General features: G+C 44.2%; 1 long non-coding RNA gene across 2 annotated transcripts in view; it reads left to right on the top strand.

Annotated features, from left to right (window-relative positions):
• LOC118171684 overlaps positions 1-17083 on the top strand; it is a 329665-nt gene extending 312582 nt beyond the window's left edge. The window contains exons 7-9 of one of the 2 annotated variants that reach the window (XR_004753319.1): positions 6757-6985; positions 9609-9847; positions 14602-17083. This is a non-coding gene — a long non-coding RNA (uncharacterized LOC118171684). The remainder of the gene's footprint in view (positions 1-6756; positions 6986-9608; positions 9848-14601) is intronic. The other variant, XR_004753318.1, reaches the window with a different exon arrangement.
• Positions 17084-21694: the final 4611 nt, after the last annotated feature.

The raw sequence follows: 21694 nt of genomic DNA, 5'->3' as shown, positions 1-21694 counted from the left end.
AAGATTTTTTTTTTTTCCGCCACAGAGGCTGACACTTCCCTTGCCCAAAGGCTGTGGCCCCAGCACCCATCAGCACAGGATGCCCACAGCAGGGACAAGCTGCTGTTTGGGCCCCTGTCTGCTGCAAACATAACCATCCTCGGCCTATTTGCTAGCTGTTTTTTTCATGTAGGACTCAGCCCCCTACAAGGTTGCACCGTTTTTTTGTTTGTTCGTTTTTGGTTTTGGTGATGATCCCATTGGGCCAGGCTGAAGCTGAGCTGAATTTCAGCACTGCTGCAAGCCACGGCAAGCTGCGGGCTCTTACCCTGGGGCTGCACTGGCCCCTCTGTGCCTTCCTAATGCGCGCTGGACACATTGGGGCCTTTCTCTGCCATGCATTTGTAACTCCCATTGATGCTAATGGGGGTGACATGTGTCTATCCGGCGGAGAATAGACCCCATTGACTACAGCAGTTCCCCAGCCTTGAGCGATGCTCGTCACTTGATTAAGCCAAACTAATGAGGCACGACCGGGGCCAATGGGAATGTATGGGACTCAGGCCTTGCAAAATCTGGTGGAAACCTGCAGCATTCACTGGGGGCTGGGTTTTGTTTTGCCAGGCAGAGCCTCAGGATGCCACGGGGCGGGTGTGCAGTAACAGGTGCTGTCATACAAATGAACCTTGTGGAAAAGGTTTGCCAACAGCAGCAATAGCACCCCCCAAATTGCCTTCTTCCAGTGGTAGTTACATATAAGAACTTTCTGTGTGCTCAGCCGTATTTAAAGTAGGCTTGATGTTGGCTTCTGCTCTGTGTCTTTCTACGCTGAATCTTGAATTTAGTCCCATGATTTCTCCTCAGGAGCACACATACGGGTGCACCTTTGGCTCCTTAGCAGACAGCCTGCAGGTGGGAAAATCAGGCAGCATCCTTTTCTCTGACACTGGTTTGGGAAATGGGGAAGGTGGGAAGGAACAAAGTCCCTGAATGGAATGCTTCTTGTAGCCTTGCCCCCTCTGCCAGAAGAGTCACATGAGGCACAGTGCCTCGGCTGTGCATCTGTCCTTGCCACCAGCCACCAAGCGCCCGCTGTGCTCGGCAGTGCTGAGGGAGTGGGCAGGGCTGCGTGTCTCTGCAGCATCCAGAGCCACTGTGTTTGTGGCAGGGCACAAGCCTGAAGTCCAGGACAAGGTTACAGAGGCAGATCTAGATCTTCAGAGAAAACAGGGAGAAAAAAAAAAAAAAAAAAAAAAAAAGTTATATTAGGACTTGCTGTTTTGGAGAGCCTGATGGAGAAGTTGCCTGTACTTTCCCCTGTACTTTACCTGCTGGTACGTTCCAGGTCAGAGGAGGTTTACATTTTTGTCATATTGCAATACTTGCCTTTATGTAAGTGCTGCTAAGAATAAAATTAGCAGTGGGAGAAAAACATCAGTTTGATGTCTAAATTTGGAAAACTTGATGAATAAATCTATTAACTTCGTTGTGAGGAGAGGAAAGAATAGCAACCCTTTGTTTAAAGGAAAAATAAATATAAGAGCTGATGGCCCCTTCTGGTTTTCTGAGATGTTTTTTTTTTAAGTTCTCTTGTCCCCCTTAAGAGCAGAAATGTTACTTTGCTCTGATCTGTGGGACTCTGGTGTAAGAAGACATGGTCAGTTGGACCTCAGAGGCACTGTCAAGATTAACAAATGCCTTCAGATTTGCAAAGGACAGGAACAAAGGGAATAGGAGGGTTTGTCCTCTTGCGTAGGTGTCCTTGCATAAAGCAGGCTCCTGGCAGGTGTTCAGCACCACCACTGTCTTCGCTGGCATTGTCACAGTGAGCAGCACCCTGTCCCAGGACACTGATAATTGCAGATGTAGGAATCTTCAGGCTTTGCCCAGAGCTGCTGTAGAGGACACAGCCATCTATCTGCACTTTGCAAGCCAGGTACCTCATTCTGCCTGCCCCAAGGTTTAGCACAAGGCAGCAACAGCCCCTGTCATAGCCCATAGTGTTTCAAGGCAAGCACAATTTTCCTTTGCTGAGCGTTTGTGGCAGCTGCACCCACCGCTTTTCTTATAAAGTATATCCAGAAAAGGTCACTTTACCTTTATAGGTAAATTAAAGATTATTTATTGAGCAACTGAGGTTGAAAGCAAATGGTTAGAAATGAAAGATTTATTGCTGAAGTATTAAAGTATAGTCCTGGTCTAGCTTAAAACATGGATGACTTCAGATGAGTCATCTCAGCTGTTTTTATCTTGGGGTCCCTTATTTTTGTTCCAGCTGTCAGAGCTGCAAATTCAGCTCTCAAGTTATGTGGAAGTGCTGCCTTCAATCTATCTCCTTTCCTCTCATCCCTACTCCACTCTTTAAATCTTTCTGGACTAAGAAGCTGACATATGATTGTGAATGTCCTGTTTAGTTCTCCTTACCAAGTGGTAGTCTTGGGTACTTAATGACTATTTTACTTTCCTATTTAATACTAAATTGGCTGGGCATGGGGGAGAGGCAGCGCATACACCAGGCAAATACTGTTTATGTTCCTTCTGTAGCTGCTCTTTGGACACCTACGGGTCATTAATTCCTTTGTTCCCAGCCAACCTGCCAGCTGGTGGCTCTCCTGCCTAGTTTGAGCGGATCTCTTCATGTGGGCTGCTGACCTGTTCCCACTGAGCCCCACTACAGGATGTGCTCAGGAGAGATCAGGACCTTGGGACATTGCTAGCTTTTGGCCGAGACTGTAAATGATGGAAGTGATGCAGTCACGATACAGAGGGCTAGGAGTTCCATCTTTCCTCCCACCCTACCTTCCACATATTGTTGGTATTAAATAAAAGAGTAATACTGTCACTTTGGTGGCACTTCTTGTGTACCTAAGGTGAAGCACATGCTGAAGTACTTTGCTGGAGGTTAGTCACAGGGACTTGCTCCCCAAAGTGCTATTTCCCCTGGGAGAGGCGATGTGTTGGGCCAAGATGGCAGGTAGATGCCACTGCTGAAGAGGGGCTAAGAGCTAAGCTGTGACTATAGATCCATCATGCAGAAGACCAGAGGTGTTATGAGGCCTCCAAGACCAGCCTCTAATGACAGAAAGCAAATCAGCAGCATCTCATGACGCTGTTGTTCCTGTAGGTTATAAATTTAAAAGAAGGCAGGCTGAGGAATGGAGCATGGAAATCCCTGCTGATCAGTAGCAAGACTATTTTTCTCCTTTAAGAACATTTGCTCAGCTTTTTGGTTTCCAGTGTTTTCAGTTGCCATATCAACCTGAGAAATTTGCCTGGCAATTGACAGTATATTTTTCAACAGAAGATTTAAAAATTTAGTTGCATCAGCTCCAGCATCTGCTTGCTGGGATTTCACTTCATCTTATTTTATTTTATTCTTGGCCAAGGATCCCCACACTACCTTTGACCAGGTGCATCTCAGGTTCAGAAATCTGCGTGTAGAAGTTAGGTGCCAGGTCAAAATGTGGCAAAAGCGGGGTTAAAGCCTGTGGGTCACATCCTTCTCAGGGGACAGGCTGGGAAAGTCCACAAGAGTTGGCAGAAACACTCTCTTAAGCTAAGTGGCAATTTCAGGCTTTATGTTGCTCTGAGGGGGAGGCACAGTGGAGGGGAGGGAGGTTCCTCTTGGCCATTAAACAGTGAGTTGGTTTTTGGAGTCCATGTCTCCCCTCATCTCCCTCCCAGCACCGTTAGGGTGGGGAGCCTGCACCTGTGCCAACGGCAGTCCGTGACCTCTGTGTCCTGCTGTCCATCCATCCATGTCCTCTCTCCATCCCGTCCCTGGCTGTTCATGGGTCACTGGTGTAAATAAGGAGTGAATCTGTCCAGCGCAGATGAACCTGCAGGGACTTTTCAATGGTGAATATATAGTGTTTGGTTTGTTGTGGGATTTTTTTTTTTTTCTCTAAGAGGAATGAGAATGGAAAACAAGAAAGTCAAAAAGCCCTGAATCTTTATCTTTTCTAAGTGGAGACACCGCCACAGCAGGACATAATGGCTTGCTGTGGTGGTGGTTTGCCTGAGAGCCTGGAGATTTATGTAATGAGAAACACAATTCCTGCAAAGAACATTGTTAAACCTTTTCAAAATTTCAGCTATAAGCCATTTTATTGCTAATAATATGGCTAGATTCTCCTTTTGAAGAATCTGGGAATGTTTGACAAGAGGGGAAAATGGAGAGGACTTGAGGCACCATAATCTGTATTTTCCATTTACCTTGCTTGAAGCTTGAACAACACATGTGCCACAAATGATTTGTTTATTCCTAAGCGCCCCCAAGGAGCCCAGTCTCTATTCTCAGGCATATAATGGCTATTCAAATGAAAGCTTTAATAGATTGTTGCAGATCTGATATCAATGCAGTGAGAGAAAGAGATATGCAAATATTCAAAATTAAACAAACTAGCTGCTGCCCTTTGCCTTTGGAGGTGCAGTCTCAAATCTGGATCGTGTCACCAATGCAACGAGTCTGTTAGACTCAGCTCTCTGGGGAGCTAGATCCTTTTTCTCTTTTCTCCAGCTTGTCTCACAAAACTGTCACATTGTTTGAAATATTTGCTGTCTTTAATACTCAAGACTGAGGAAAGCCCCCAACCAGGGCTGAAACACACGATGTATTCTGAGTTGGGACTGTTGGTGGGAGAAGCTCCTGCTGTGCTGGTTTACTCTATGTCTTCTTAGACAAGGGCCTCTATCTTTAATGCCTTCCCTGGGCATTTCCCCACACTTACAAACAATTCAGGAAGAGTGACAGTTGCTTTCCATGAATAGAGGTGTAGTTATTTGGGGGATACAGCCTAAACACAATTTGGTTTTGTCCACACTGGAAAACAAAACAGGAGCTCATTGGAACCCCTGTTTTGTTCTTGACATAGCCCCCATTCGTCTTCCTCTTCTCATGATGTGTGCAAGAGCTGGGCCCAAAAAACCACTTCAGAAATGTGAAAACGTCATCCACCTAACCATTGAACCCATGCCAGCAGCTACTGTGTGCATTGAACAGCAGGTAAAAATAATAATTTTACATCAAAAATACTGTAAAAGTTTCCAGTGTCTTCTAGGCTCTTGTAAAACTGCTGTTATCTTGTCCAACCTCCAGGGCTTTTCACACAATTATCAATTATTCTGTGTAGATTTTTAAAAAGGCAGCATCTCAAACACGGGCCAGGCTGGGGATTGCCTAAGCGGCAGCGGTACTTTGATGTGCCTGGCTGGCAGGAGGGCCTCGCGCACCTCGGCACAAATGTGGGCTCCTGGCTCAGGGACAGCAATCCCCAGAGCGTCCCTGAGCCTCTCTTGTCCTGTTTTCTGTGCTCTGATCACAGGAGCTTTGAAGCAAGGCTTGCCTCTTGCTCCATCATTGCTGCTGGTGAACTGAAGATTCCCGGTAATAATGAGCGGGATTTGGGATTTGTAGATTCCTAGAGATTCCCCATTTGGCGAAGGGCCATCCTGCTTAATAACCTCAAACCTGTGGGCAATGGCTTGCTGTTCTCCACTTGTGCACTATTAGAATTAATCGGTGAATCTCCAGACATCTAGAAAACACAAGCTACAGTATGAGCAATTAGAAAAGAGAGCCCTGTTCCTTCTCAGGAGGAGGCAGGAGGAACCTTGCTTTGGCTGAAGTCTGTGGACAGTCTTCTGGCTGCAGTAGGGACCAGAGTATGTCACAGGTGATGTGGGAAGCTGGGTTTGCACTCTTGATGTATTGCTTCATTAATGTGAGCCAAGCCTGGGCGCCTTGGGTTTTGGGGCTGGAAAATCTGATGATGGAAGCTGGGGAAGAGGCCTTCAGAAAATAAAGTCTCTGCTTTAATTTAGCTAGCCATTTATTTCAGAACCAAGGAGGGGAACAACCGCTAGCCCAAATGATAGAGAAAAGATCTTTGTATGTAAATGTGAACAGTATCATACAGAAATGTTCCTCAAAACTATTTCATGACAGTAGTTGGAGCTATAGCCAAATATCTGAATGTGGCTAGACAGTTGGTTTCTACTTGGAATTAAAGGTGATCTCTGAAAACCTTGGCTGTGTTTAAACACGAACTGGGCTGTAAGCTTCTTATGGGCTGTGGCTCCAAAAAAAAAAAAAAAAAAAAAAAAAAGGCTGACTCACAGTGGGAGAGGATTGGGTTGGCACATCCCTGTGGAACCCTCCCTGGTCTCTGAGGTGCCCAGCATCTTGCTTGAGAACCCAAGCACCCAGTGCTCCTGTAGAGTTCTCCTCGCAGCGTGGGTGGTAAATATTTCTGAAAGACTGGCTTAAGGGCTTTAGATGAGAGGTGTTTCTTTTGGCCTGTCAGTAGCACACAAGAGAAGAAAATGGACTTCTCCGGAGTTTTTCCAAAATGCGTGCCTGATTCAGGCGCGCCCAGTTTCCTCAGAAGTGTGAGCTCCTGATCCCAACAGATACTAATTCAGATTTCCCTAATACCATTGCCAACCCCATCATTTCTGCGTAGAGCCCTCCCTGAGCAACACATGGAAGCAGATTTGTATAAGAATTTTCCAATTAAACATTTTTCTAATTTGAAAATATTAATTAAAAAGTGATACATCTTGTGGGAAACTCTTGGTTTTGGCATATCTCATTTTCAGTTTAAACCATCTTGACTTAGTCAGCATTTTATAATGAAAGATATTCTTTTTCAAATAAAAGCACATGATTTTATAGGAAAAAATATACTAAGGAAAAATTAATATTTAAGCATGAAATAATTCAAAAATGCTTCATTAAGATCCAAGCAGGCTGTAATCAATTTTTGTTTCTTTCAGATTACTGGTTTCAGAAATTGAGATTACCATTTCTGCTCCTATTTAAGACTGAGGGAGAAATGTGAAAGTCTGAAATCTTTTCAACACTGGAAAACAGCTTTCTACCAAGTGCCCCTCAAATGAGATTGCAGAAATTCTTCTTTCTCCTTCCCTGGCTCTGTTACTACGCAGTTCTCTTCATGCTTGTCTCCAAGACCAAATCTGAGCCAGCCTGAGATTTGTGCTAACGGTGAGTGCCTGTTTTTTTTTTTTTTTTTTTTCTTTCTTTAAATAAAACAATTTCCTAAGGCATTGAAGTGGGCCTGATAAAAAGCAGCTTTTAAAATTCATTTTAGTAAATAGTTTGAAACCAGACCATAAAGCCTCATAACTGTAGGTTTGCCCTTAATTGTACCTCACTGACAGCCCATTTTCCTTCTCCTTTGCAACCACTCTCCTTTTTCTTTAATAGCAAAACATATTGTATGCTACTTTTGAAAGATTTGTGGGTTTTGGCACAAATTGAGCAAGATCTGTAGGTAAACAGTGTCACCTAGTGGATGGATGGCATCAACTTTTCCAAACTGTGGAAGAAGTTTGCGTGTTTTTTCCATTTTTTCCCAGAATTTCAAAATATATAAAATTTAAAATCAGAAAAGTCCTTGTACTGAGAATTGGGATTATTCCCAAAACTCTGCAAAACTAAACACACATAATGTGGTGGGCAGCATCAGGCTGGTATATCTAAGTAACATGCACGGGCATGGATCCAGTCACATCAGTGGACACAAAAGGGAAGAACAGATTCTCCAGCTCGGTGCCTGAATAGTGAAAGGTTAAGGCAGCACAATGTGAATTTTTTACCTCCTGGATGTGTGAAGATGTACCGGGTTTTGTGGTGGTTTCCTGCACCCTTAGCTGCCTGTCTTCAAGCACAGAAAATAAGAGAATATCAGTAGGCAGCTTTGTTGTATAATCATATAAGGCTCCTCAGCAGTGAAAATAAAACCTCACAAAGTGCTTGGGATGAGAGATTGGGAAGGGAGCATCTCAATTCTGGGGGGAAAGTATATGCTCCATGGAAAAATTTCATCCTGAGAAGGAAGGATGATGACTACAGGGATGTGATGGTAGATATCTATGAGAAATGCTACCTAAAAGGAGCAGGAAATACGATAAGGCTGGAAGAGCCTTCTGAGTAGGAGGTAACATGATGGAAATTCAGGGCATGATATTCTCAATCAAGGGTAGAATACCCTAGGAAGGATATGCTCCTAAAAACTGGAGACTGGATATCCTGAAGCCCACTTACAGTACATAGGTTATGTTTTCCAACTAGTTTGCTGTGAGGATCCCTCATCTGGAGTCAGCATGAATGCAGAGTGGGTAGAAAGAGAAGGGTTTGTGATGCCCTTTCACTGCCTTTACCTTCTGCTGTCTGTAAGGCCGTCACTGCGGTTTGTGAGCAGATCCCAGGAGCAAGATTGGCTGTCTTAGCTCTATAGTCACAACTGCATTTGGCTTTTCTCAAAATCCCTTGAATGCCCTGCTTCTTTCCTCACTCCTTAACGTAGGTGCTGTCCTTACAGCTCCTCTCGCTGGGGCAGTGAGGGCACAGCAGTGAGGGACTGGGGAGGCAGCAAGGACCCCATCAGTGGGAGCAGGGAGCTCATATGCTCTGTGCTGTTTGGACAGGATATTTTCTGAGAGAGGCTCTCTGCTGCCGTCACCCAGAGCAGGTAGCTGTAGTCCAACATTTAGATGCAGGTCTTACATTGACATGGATTTGGTTAAAGCAATTAGCCAGAGCACTTTGAAGAATGTATAAGGCATGTTAGAATTGTAGTCGAAATGATCCCTATCTAATTTTCATAGTTGAGGAAATCTGAACTCTAGCACTTAATTGCCTTCCAAATAAAAAGAAAAAATATTGATTGATTTTTATGGCAGGTTGTTCTGCTAAGTTTGTCTTTGGCCGCTGTTTTCTTCATTTTTGTCATGTATGAAATGAATATTCTGTCATTCTTCTCCAAAAGGGTGAAACCGATTACTGTGAAAAGCCCAGGGAGCTCTGTATGCAGGCAAGCTCAAATATGCTGCAAGTTGGGACACTTTCTCACCTGAGTATACATTCTGTTTCCAAAACAAACACTGGCGTAACTGTATTTACTCTGTTAGACGCAGTCTCCCTTCAGACTATTTCAGTTTTCTTTTTTGTACTAGTCTTCTTGGACCAGTTCCCACTGACTGTATCAGTGGAAGGCACTGTCTTCTAATGGTCCTTGCTGTGGACATCGGCTGGCATGGGCATGTCCCTTTGACTATTCTGTGCCTCAGTTTACTTCTTTGTCAACATAAGCCCTATGCTCACTTTCCGCAATGCTTTTATCCTGGGGATGTCAGGGCTCTTTTCTTAGCTATCCTCCCTCAGGTAGTCAAATAATTATTAAATCTGATGTTTTTCATTTTCCCTTCTCAAAGAGAAAGCAATACTAATTCTTTTGCTCATTAAAGTGTAAATGGAGAGGAAGCCTGTTGAGTTCAGTAATACTATGAAACATAAAAGCAGCATGTGAGGTCAGTCTTCCAATGAGAATTACTAGTGCAAACAAAAGTGAGCAAAAAGGCCTGAACAGATCAAGAATCCCACTCCTGGGAACAGGTGAAGAAAGGAAGAAATAGAAATAAAACCTGGAAAATGTTGCTCTCATCAAAAGAGACCTCCTCCCCTGTAAATATCCCCTAACTCTAGTATTAATCAAATAGAAAAGCACTTATTCTATAGAATCCTCATTTACTTTGTGAAAATGCTCATAGTAAAACCTGGACTTTATTTTTAACAATAATCAAAAAATAAACTCTTGTTCCACCAGGAAATCATAGTTTCTTCAGCCAAGAACATCTAGTTTGAAGTCTGAGAAGGGCTGGTATATCTCCATAACAGTGTGTAAGGACAGCCCAAACATCTTCACATTCCCAGCCTGGATTCCTGCTGCCAGCAAGCCCGTTGGATGCTCCTGCTTGGCTTCTGGCTGCGCTCGCTGCCGGATCCGTGTGTGATGATGGCACCACACCGAGAACAGGGTGGTCTGCCGGTACCCTGGGGATGCAGGTACTGTGTGACAAGGTGGGCAGCCTTCTGTGAGGGGAACTGCTGCCTACCAGATACCCTTCCCTCTGCAACAGTGACACACACTAGCGCTCCTAAGCCCCCTTTGGCATATGCATATGTAAATAGATCCAAATGGCAGAGAAGACAACTGTGTGGGCAAACACTGCTACCAAAAAGGAAAACTGCATCGCTCAGGTAGCTGAGGAACCTCTGGCAGCAAGGAAAGGTTGGAAGAGTATGATCATGTTAACATCCATCCCTCTGGCTGTCTGGGTGAATGCTAAAGGTTGTAAACTTGCATCCTCTGCCTGAATATTGAAAATGTGGCAGCTACTGCTGTAGTAAAAGAGGTAATATTTTATTATTTTAAAAGATCAGCACACAGGAAAAGTGAAACACAAGACTTACGAGCTGTCTGCATCCCATCCTTCATGGTGGCTTCAGCCCCTAAGTAGTCACATTCCTGAGCACATGCTTCTCCGCATGCATGAGGCTTTTTTCATCAGAATCATCATTCCTCATGATTCAACTTAGGGCATTTAGTTGTGTGATTCTTGAGGACTTCAACAAGTTTGAAGTCCTGGAAGTTGTCTGGAAGGAGCTACAAAAGACTCCGTGTTTCTTGGGCTCTTTTTTCTCTGCTGCCCATTCAGATTTTCCAGGAGTGCTATGAGAGAAACTTTTCATCTCTACATCACCATTTCACATCCAGCTCCAGAGCAGCTCTTACCTTTCATCAGGAAAATATCTGGGAAAGAGCTGAAGGAAAGCTTTCACTTCAGATTTACACCCTGCCCTCTGGCTCTCCCCCCTTCTGAAGAGGCAGCTCAGAGTTTCCATACCAGCTCAGCAGAGAGCTGAAGGTCCACATCAGGACCGGTCATTTCACTGGGTCCAGCCATCCCACTCTCTTTTCCAAGATTCTCCAGTCCAAGTTGCTTCAAAACCCATCTGCCAGAATTGATTTTGCTTTCTCACCCTTCCCCAGGAGATATTTCAGACCCCACAGCACACTCCCAGCTGGGATGCTTGCGTTTCACCTTGGCAAAAGCTCCACACTTGCCATGGTCCTTTCACAGGGGCTGCAGAGATGACCATGGATGCATGCTTGTGTCATTTATGTTCTTTCATTATTCTCACGCAGGAGAGTGGAAAGGCCAGAAGGCCAGTGGCATCTCCGAAACATAGATCTCAGGATGTTCCCAGATGAAACAGCCATGTGAAAACCCACCACTGCTGCTGGCTTTACTGGTTTAAGATTGTCTGGGTGTAGACACTAATCTGCCCTCCTGTTTCCAGGGGCAGGCTACCAGTGCAGCACATTAATAAGGCAAGCAGGTGACACCTCTTCTGTACATGAAGGACTTCAGTCTCCAAAGGTTTCATTCCAGCACCTTTCCCCACTGTAAATGCAGTGGAGATTCTTGTTCATGTTCTAAAGTCAGCATTAAATGGGATGTTTTAAGCTGAGGATATTTTCCCAGCTCTGGGAAAGGGTTAGACACAACCCTGAGCTGGGCAAAGTGTGTGTTTGCCATCAAACTAAGCAGCTGTGTTCATCTTGTCTTGGATTTCTTTATATGAGACAGGATGATTCATAAAAGGAAATGCTGAGGCCACACCGGTTGTCAAGTCTCTAGTCTAACCAGGTGTAACGACTGAGGTTTCGCAGGCAAGCTGCAGTTAAGGGAAAAATAACAGATCATGGGTCAAATCCATCCCTGATGCAACTCTACTGTCTTCAGTGAGAGTTACCCCTGGGTGAATCTGGCCCCACGTTCCTCATGAAATAAAGCAAGATCCCTTCTGCAGCATAATCAATTGGAAGAGGATGGAAAAAATAAAAAGCTTCCTTCTAACCCACATTAAAAAGAATCACTTTTTGTTGCACAATGGGGCAGAGAAAACCAGTCCTACTAGACACCAGAGCACAATTTCCTCAGCATGTCATGGGGGGAAAAAAATGGCGTAACTGAGGGGTCTCTTTCAACTCTGCTCAGTTCTAAACAATATAAGGAAGAAGGGAAAGCATAAATATATGTATCTATATAGACAGATATTTGTGCTTCCTGGATTGGTTATATCACCGGTGTGGGATCTGGCGGTCCATAGGAGGAATTTTGCACAAATAGAGTGATTTAGAAATGAGGATTATATTCCTTCTGTTGATTAGACCTGTTGTTTAAAAATAGTAAAATATATCTGTTATAAATGCCCGCTAGAGTTTTCACTGCTGTGTGGTGTTTTCTGTTTCAGCTTTTTCTTCCCTTTTGGCAGGTCTGTTGTGTACGTGAGCTCTACGGGAATGCAGAAAAGCCACCTGAGGGAGAAAATTGCTAATCACTAAAAATTACTAATCATTCTTTCACACTAAACAAATCCCACTGAGAGGTTTTCAGTTACACAAAGGTGGATTTTTTTTCCTTCCCCTTTTCCCTTTTTCCTCCAGCTAATGATATAGAGGTGCAAAACGGAGGATATCACATCCTACTATGCATTAGCTGCGGCATTTTCACATGATAAGATCTAGGTCTGAATCCAAAATAAAAGCACAATAGCCTGAAAATCTTCTAATGCACAGCACTAGCACTTTGCAACCAAAACGACAGGAAAAGGAATTCAGACAGTCACAGAATCATCTTTCCAAGGTTATTTGTGTTCTAGTAGTGGTGAAGTCCCCTTGCTATGACTGTGACCCCTGTGCAATTGCCCCCCTAAAAGAGTTTACAGCCTAAACGGGTGAGGCAGAAGGTTGGAAGAGAAAGACATAATTTGATCTGCAATTCTTACAGGACACTTGGGGATGAAGTGCTTGTCTCACAGTCACATTCGGACATCTGTAGTGGAACTAGATGCTAAACCTACTTCTTCTGAGTCCCCATGTCCTAACTAGAACAGTCATCTCCTTCCCAGCTCCACTCCCTTGGACTTAGAAAGACTTGCTGGAACATCCCCAGAAATAGGAAGCTGTTCTTGAATTCATCCCAACGTGTTTTAGGTTGACAGGGACATGAGGCTGGAGGTCATCTTATCCAAGCAAGACTACCCTTGCTCTGCCCAAGCAAGGCCACGTACAGCCAGTTGCCCACAACCATGTCCAGACAGCATTAATCTTCCCATTATACTTGAACAAATCCATTTCACCTAAAAGTGCTCATTTGCCTTTGCTAATGATGCTCAGAACATTTTACCAGCTGAAGTTTCTCTGGGGTTGGCATGAGACAGAGGGCAGCAGCAGGTGCATGCCAGGTGAAGAGTTCAGGTGCCAGTTCATGGCTCCTTCTCTACATGGGCATCCTGCTCCTGCTGCCCTCATGCGATGTGTCCGGCCAAGTGAACTACACAGAAATTGTTGACAGCTGACAGCAGTGCTTTCTGGGGACTTTCCAGAGATATATGCATTCCTGGATACCTGTCTGAAATTGTGGGGCAGAGAATTCACCTTAAAGGAAAAAAAATCAGTGGCATCCCTGTCTATATTTAATTATGGCTTTAATATATATCAAATTTATATGTATATATGTACCCTTGCTTGCTTACCTCCACTTCAGACCTCACAGCACAATTAAGCACCTTCTGCTGATGAGAAAATGGTGTTTTGTTTTCATTCCTTCAGCTTCTTTGGAAAATGCTGCAAGCTTTGGATTTTCCAGCAGGCGTGTGGTGGCCAGGATTTCCCCAGGCTCAGCCACTATACCACAGCCCCACAGGTGTGATCCCCCGGCAATGCAGCATTCCTGTTTCTCACTTGAGCAGAAAGAAAACCAAGGCATCAAAATCGCCTTGTTTTCAGTCCATCATCAACAAGTTCATTCTGCCATGCTCCACCACTTCAGAGGGCCTGTTTAATTAATTTTGACACATTTCTTGCAGTTTTACTCTTTGGACCAAATTTAGGGCTTCTGTATGTCCGCTGATCCCAGGTTCATAATACTTGAAAGAGATTTTTTTTCCACCCCTGTTCCCTTTGTGTTTTTTGTTGATGTTTCCTTTTTTCCCCGTATCTTTGAACACAGCAGACATCATCTAAACTAAACCAAACAGAGGTGCAATATGTTTTCTGTCATTGCTGTAAACTGGTCTGAAGCTCACCTTTTTGTGTCAGCTCTGACTATTCAGGTTGCAAAACATGAGACCTCTCCAGAGCATTTTTTACTGCACTCATAAAGAAATAATGCAAAACTAGGAACTGTTCCTAAAGAAAGGATATCACGAAGCATGAGTGATGTCTGGCTACAGGTCTGCTCCTAATCTCTTCCCTGGACAGAACAAAGTAGGACAGTGCTCTTAAAATACATCTATTTTATAACCAGATCCAGACTAGCTGCTGCTTTGCTACAGTGATGAGCAGTTACATTTAAATGCTGTCGCTGACTTTAGGATTAACACCTCATGGGTAGCACCTGTGAAGAGCCAGCACTGCTCGGTGCCGTGGCCATCCTGGGAGTGCAGCCCCCATGGGGACCATGGGAGTGGGCACTGCCACTTGCTGTTCCTGCAGATTTCCTTGGTTTATGGCTTCTAAATCACTAAGTGTATTGCCTTGAAATATTTTTCTCTAGAGAAAGCATGTTGGTATTTTCTGAAGCAGAACATGGCATTACTTAAGTTTCATGTTTTGACGTAGTTTTAAGCTCACATAATTCACTGAATCCCACCCAAATTAATAGTTTCAGTACCTCAGAAACACCATTTGTTGGTCAGTTTTAGCCTTCCTCGCTTTAGACTTATTTTTTCTTTGCTCCTTTCCCCAGAGGTCAAGTTGGGTTCCAATGGAGCCTCCATGGAGCATCCTTGGTGTGAGAGACCAGTGATGACAACAAGCTTTCTCCATCACAAAGCAGAAGAGATGTGATCCTCTTTCCTGTGCTGAAGGATGAGACACCTTGGGTAAAAGCCCCACAAGGGAGATCTCCATCGGTGTCTTCTGCCACATGTTGACCTCTACATCCCTTAGTGCTACTGAAATCTTCTGTGCACCCCACAGGCCTGAGGGAGATTGGTGGTGTGGCTGGAGAGATAAATCCCTTTCAGAGGAGCAGCGTCTTTTGTTACAACATGGGTGATAAAATGAATTGTACAGCTGTTAAAGTACTTTTATACCATGATAACTGCAGCCACCCAAGGGTTTGTAAGCCAGAGCTACACAACATAACAAGAAAACCCAGCTGTATTTAAGCTGGCATTGGACCCCACATGCACTAATCTCGCACAGTTGCAAGGGTGAAGAGTCAACAACTATTTGCCAGGAAGCTTTATAAACACTGCTGACATGCTTGAGCTAAGAGTACATTGGGTCAATATACAAATTTATGTATCTCTCAATAAAACATACATTCATGTGGCTTTTGGGTCAAACTTAAAGGGCATTTACCTCTGATAGGCACCAGCTGTTATTTTCCTGCAGAATTCTGGGACTCCAAAAGCACAGACAGCCAGAAAGTCTGAATTTAAGAGGAGGAGGATTAAAGAAGATCCACAACAGTAAATAAGTTCTGCAAAGATGCCATTTTGTGGTGAAGTCATGCCACTACCATTATCAACCAGCCATAGCAACTGGTATCAGAAGGACACCACAGCATTGCTATCAGGTGGGTTAGTAGTAATTATAAGGTGCTTATTCAGTCTAAGGAAAATACACTGCAGATTACTCACTGGCATCCAAAATGGCATAATTAATTGGAGCCATTTATTAAGACAAATAAAGGGTTATAGCTAAGCAGGGTGCTTACAGTTAATTTATAGTTAACTAGGGCATTCATTTTACCCTGCTCACATCCACCTAGCAGTTTAGTGAGAAGATTTCATCATGCCTTTGAGAAGTGCGAATGCTGGGTCTTCTCTCATGCCATGTGACCTTACCACCCTTAATGTGTTTGCAGTTGGTAAAAGACTGTTTTCCTTTGCCCAGTTATGGTTTAAATGGTCTTTCTCAAATCAGTATTTCTTCAGCTCTCTAACAACTAAAGCGCAGTAAAAATATACCTTATTTTCTCATGTCTTGCATGTGCTGAATCTTTCCTATGCCCATAATCAGGGGTGATCCTCAACTAGTTTATAAGAGATTTATCATGAGATCATACATTGTTTTCATAAAACTCATACAGAAGTCCACATGAGCTCTTTTATCATTGGTAAAACAGTCCCAGCTCAGTTCAAAAGAGTTATTATAAACCAAGACAAAATATTTTCTCAGAGAATCATGCCGATTGAAGTTTAAGTGTATGTGCAGCTTCTGGCTCCTCATTGCACCATGCTACCTGCAAATTGGGTGGAGAGCACCTTAAGCTAAGTCTTTTAATTGCTCTGTTAGAAATGACATGGGGGCTGCTACTGGTCTCTTTTCACAGAGGTCACCCTACACCCCCCACTACAAACCCTTGTCATGTAAACCCAATGCAGCTGTCTAATTGTTACAGTTTTGTGAAGGGGGGGGGGGGGTATGAACCTTGTCCATATCAGATTTGTATTTCTGCTCAAATTTGTTTATTGTCTGTTCTTTGTAAGCTCGTTTTATCGACTGTTTTTTTCTTATTAGATGTTCATACTAACTGGGATTGCAATGCACTGAAATCTCATAATGTTCTGGTTTTTTATACCACTGGTCACTCTGCCCTAACCCTAGATGTATGCACTGAATAGCCACATTGTTCGTTTATAATGTCCTTGGCTTTTCTATAGCCTTGTCCCTGTGATATTACTTGTGGACACAGTGGGCTAGATTGAAGACAGTGAAGTTAAAAGTAGTGATGTATGCAGCTATGTAACTGTAAGAAGAAATGTATTGATTCCACATACTTCCTTTTCTAACCTGCTGTAAGGTGTTTCATCATGCAGGACATCATGGAGATCTTATATTTATTACTTAACATACATTGAAAGGTTTGACTTCTCTTTCTTGCTGGCTTTCTGAATGGAAAAAGCTGTTGTTAACATGTCTTGCGTGTCAGAGATCAGGCTGTTCATGACAGCTTATGAAGCTTTGAACGTATATAGTAATAGAGAGGAATGGCAAACTGTTATATTAATGTAGCTGAAGCACAAAACTTGAAACTGTTGACCTTGCCAGCTCTGCATTTGGGGCAAATGTTACTGCAGTGAATAGAGTAACTTTAACTAGGCTTAAACAGAAGTTGTTTTTAATTTTTTTTTTCACATGTTTTGCCCTGGTATAGATAAATGTGAATGCCTAAGAAGGGCTGGGCAAAAGACTAAAGATAGATGCAATTTTGCAAATGTCAGGATTTTTATTTTTTTTCATTTGTGTGTGTGTGTGTGAGTGAAAACTTGTCTTTTGGACAAAGAGGCCAGTAATGAAATAGAAGCAAAAATTATTTCCATGGGTTGGTAAATCACTTTAAAGCTTCTGTTACTCTAATTTCCTTTTCTGGAATAATAACCTTTCAAAGCAGGCAAACAAAAAGTCTTTACCATCACTCTTGCATGGCATGGCATCAGTTCACTGAATGGAACCAGTCGGTATGGAATAGGTGCACATCCAGCACACCTTTAATACAAGGCAGCTCTTGACCTCTTTGAGACAAAAGGTCCTGCACGTTGCAGTGCCTGGTTCCTGGAATATGCAAAAGATACTGCAAAAACATATGGCAAGAGATATTAATATGTTGTGAGGTACAGATGAGCTACAGGGAGAAGCAGATTGCCCAGCTACTTTCCATTTTTTTCCCTAAATCCAATATAAAAATCATCCTGGCAGGACAATGTATGGGAAGACAAGGCTTATCAAGGGATGCTGTCCAGGCTCAGGCATGCTATCTGCCTGTCCAAGGCCCCGTTCCATGAAAGTGATTCCTGCCCCACAGCTCACTTGCACAGCCGTTCCTCTGCGTGCAGCATTGTGTTTGCTTGTGCAGCTGCTGCCCCAGCAGTGGGTAAATACACCAGGGGCAGAGGTGCCAAGGCGCTGTGCTCCAGCGTGGGTTTGTGCAGCTCGCATCACTCAGTGCCACCAAGAAAAACTGCCCTCTGCCCTTCCCACAAAGCAAAGCCCCCGCATGGGAGCACAGCACTGTCCCCCAGTCCCACACCAAGCCTCTTGAAGCAGCCTCCTTTCACCCCTCCGGTGCATGGCTTCCTTGGGCGCCGCGGAGCAGGGAGCATGCTGGGGAAGCCCGTGCCGTGGCCATTAGTGCTGCACCAGCAGCAGCCTCTGCGGATAACGAGAAGCCGTTCTGCCTCACTGCTATTAAACCGCTGCCTTTTCACGAGAGGAATCCTGAATTCTTCCTCAAACCTAAACAAAAAAGTGAGCCTTTTATTCGTTTCATCATTATCTAGGGCTGCCACATTCAAATGATTCTCCAGCAGTCCCTTCATTTCCGAGTGCACACGTCGAGAAGGGATTGGAAGCCTTTTGATTAAGAATAAGAGGTGATGACACTACAACCAGTGCAGGGTTGTCATCATTACCATGTACCTGCACTTCCACAGAGCTCTCGCTCTGGGTTGCCTCTGATATAAAGCTGCTGTACTCTGTGCCCTAATTGAATGGAACTATTTCATAAACACGCGTTCCCCGAATCCCAGAAAAGATCCTTTTAGAGGGGAAGATATGGGGAGGGTGGTGGGGAGGTGGGGAGCTAGATGGGCTCAGTTCCTGGCAGACCAATTTTGTCTGTGAGAGAGATTTCTTTGTTCCCTGCAAAACTGCTTGTCGTCTACAAGTGGATTTTTTTTCCTTCTCCTCTTCTTTCCTCTCCCCCTCTTCTACAAGTCAAATGAATGATCTGACCACCCACTTTTAATCTTGTGATTTTCTGCTTTTGGCCTGGATTACAAGTCACCTATGGCCACCTCCAGTGCATACATAGCTGGCTGCAAGTTTACACAAGACACCTTAGGGAAAACATCCATTCCTCCCTGCCCTGTTTGTTGGCTGTTAGTGCCTGATACTTTACCGCTCTGACTTGGTCACAGTTATGACCTTTAGGTAAGAGGATAGGGAAGAGACCTGCCATCTAACCACCAGAATGCTCTCATCTCTCTCATGAAATTGTATTCATGTGTAGGTCCTAAACCCACACCACTTACAGTGGGAGCAACACTCTGCAAATGACTTGTTAAGCATTGTCCCTGTCATTAAGCACGCTGTACTCGTGCTCTGGAATCTTCACTGGTGATTTACTGTTTTCCAGATTAACGTTTAAGTCTTGATTTTGACCCATATTCTCCCCCGCCCCACGCCCCCCCCCCCCTCCCCCCCCCAGCTGTTTCCCTATTCCCATGCAATATAACTGCAGCTGTAGTGGACAGCAGTGCTGTGCCTGAGCCCCAGAGGTTGCAGGAGCTGTACTGGGCTGGTTCTTCCTTGGAAACTGGTTCTCCAGTTGCAGTTCAATAGCTAGAATAATCCTCTGCTACCCGTGTATTTAAACGTGAAGGGCTTTTATTGTTAAACAGTCTTCCCCCAGAGCCTACATTTTAGTGAGAATACTCTAAAACTGCTATATGAAGTTGTATTAATAGACAACAAAATTACAGCCAATTCCTGGCACTATTTCAATAGCTATGTATGAAATTTACTGCATAAGGGATGTTGAGTTAAAAGTGGTCAGAGGAGTTACTTTTATCTTGGCTTACATATAGCATTACATTTACACCTGAACACAGGGTGAATTATCATCCAGAGGAGTTGAGAAGGAATCTCTTTTCTCCAGGAATGGCAATTATATTTGATTAGGTACATGGGAGCTTTTTCCTCTCCTGGCCAAGGAGCCGAGGGCAGTGCTTTGAAGACACCCAGCCTCATGATCAAGGTGTAAAGCATAATGACAAATGTGAAGTTCCTGCAGGGTCAGAGTCAGCTACAATAGTTCAGGGGAGAGGGCATCGGACTGGGACTTAAGAGGCTTGACTCGACTGCCCTGTTCTTCCACTGGGCTGCAGGACAAATCACTTCCTTTCTGTGCCACAGTTTCCTTATCTGTGAAATGGCGGTAATGAGCCTTTCTTCTTCATTTCTCTTTGTAATCGCTCCAAGAGCTGCAGGTAAAACATGCCATACAAGCACTTGGTATTACTGTATTTGATTTCTGGGATTTTTGTGTGTGATATCCTAATGTAAGGAGCTTCTTCAGATTTGCACACACAAGCTCAAGGGCTGTGGTGTTTGTCATCCTGCTGTTAACAGCTCTTCCCTGAAATCATTTGGATGTGCAGGCAGTACTCTGCTTTTGTTTTTGTTAGGATATCTGCAGCCTGTAATCTTAGTGTAACAGGATTTGCTAGTCAAGCATAGCCCTTGAACAAAAGCACCCAGAGGATGTGCCTTTTTAGAAGCTCTCCTTTGCACAACGAACACCCTGTCCCTTTGCCTCTGGTCTCTGCTGGTCCCCTGTCAAGAGGCCTCCATGCCTGTGGTCATCAAGAGTTTGCCAACATGATGAGGAGGGGGAGGAGGAAAAAAAAAATCCCCTTGACGTGTGTAGTAATTTAAGCCTCATTCCAAAGGTGTTTGCTTAAGCATTGCTAAGGGTTCCTCCTTCCCATCCCCATCACTTCTCCCCTCAGCGTGTCTTTGTTTCAAGATGGGAGGCTGCCGGAGAGGTGGGGGTATTCTGTGGCTGTGCCTGGTGTGATCTGGGGGCTCTTTGTTTGACAACACGTGCAGGGTCCTGCTCACCATCTCCCCTTGCTAATGAAACACATTGGGATGAAGAGTCCTGATCGTGAGGTGATAGCCCCCTGAGTGTCAGAGGAGGTGGAGTGAACGTGATGCTCTTTAGTTGGGGTCAGTTGAAGTGATAGATGCAGGAGGATGGTACGTGGGTTCCTGCTGAAATCCGAGAAGCTGCCTGTGTTGGGGAATGTCACCCAGCGCTCAGCAAATGCATTCAGATGAAACCGCTGAAATCTTGGGTTTCAGGCCTAAGTGACCACTACAGGCACTAGTAGTTCCTGTCTGTGGAATAAACATTTACTGAACACACTTCAGCATAATAACACTTTGTGCAGCAAGCAATCGCTCACCACCCTCTGCCTCTTCTCGCTGTTGTGACAATCCAGACGCTACCCGGACCACAAATATGTCACTCTCTCCTAGAAGTGCTTTACTAATAAATAGCTTAACTTCACTTCCCTTGACCAGAAGTCAGGGTGTGACACTTGTTTTTGTATTTGAGTTTACCATGCTGTTTTTCCCTATCTGTTCCCTGAAGTTGGAGTGCAGGGCACTAATGGGAGATGGAGGATCTGCAGCCTTTCCTCTAACAAAGTATGCAGCTAGTGCTTGGTGATATCAGTGACCTCCACTATAAAATCGCTTTGTCCAAGGCCATACGTTTCCTCCCTATCTCCACCTCTCCAGCTCATCTGCTGAGCATTATTAGAAGTTTGGCATAGTATCCGTGCAACTTAGATCATTTATACACTGCTGTGAGATATCGTGCTGGTACAATGAGCTTTTTTAGCAGTAGATCCATTTTTTCAGTAGGGATACAAGTCTGATGGTACGTTTTCTGGACAGAAAGAATCACCTGCAGAGTGAGGACTGGAGCTGAGCCTCTTGACTCCAGGCCCATTGTGTCACCTGCAATGGAACCTTGCTCTGGGGTTGGAGCACCATCACACTACAACATATTTATGCAAGAGGACTACTCGCAGGAAGGGGTGAAGGCATCTTCTTTGTGAAAGGGAAATTGCACCTGTAAAACATGTATAGAAAAGTCTGGGTATTAGACAATATTATGACTTCAAGACTGTGAAGACTGCAAAAATGGGGAAGTGTTTCTCTTGCATTTCTGCAGATGTTTCTGCAGTATAATTCTGGAATCAAATTTCTCCTCCTGTTTTCAGAATGTATTGAGCCAACCCTGAAATTAGGGATGT

Source organism: Oxyura jamaicensis, chromosome 9 (assembly GCF_011077185.1).
Source record: "Oxyura jamaicensis isolate SHBP4307 breed ruddy duck chromosome 9, BPBGC_Ojam_1.0, whole genome shotgun sequence".
Classification (NCBI taxonomy): domain Eukaryota; kingdom Metazoa; phylum Chordata; class Aves; order Anseriformes; family Anatidae; genus Oxyura; species Oxyura jamaicensis.
This window is presented reverse-complemented; position numbering and strand designations above follow the sequence as displayed.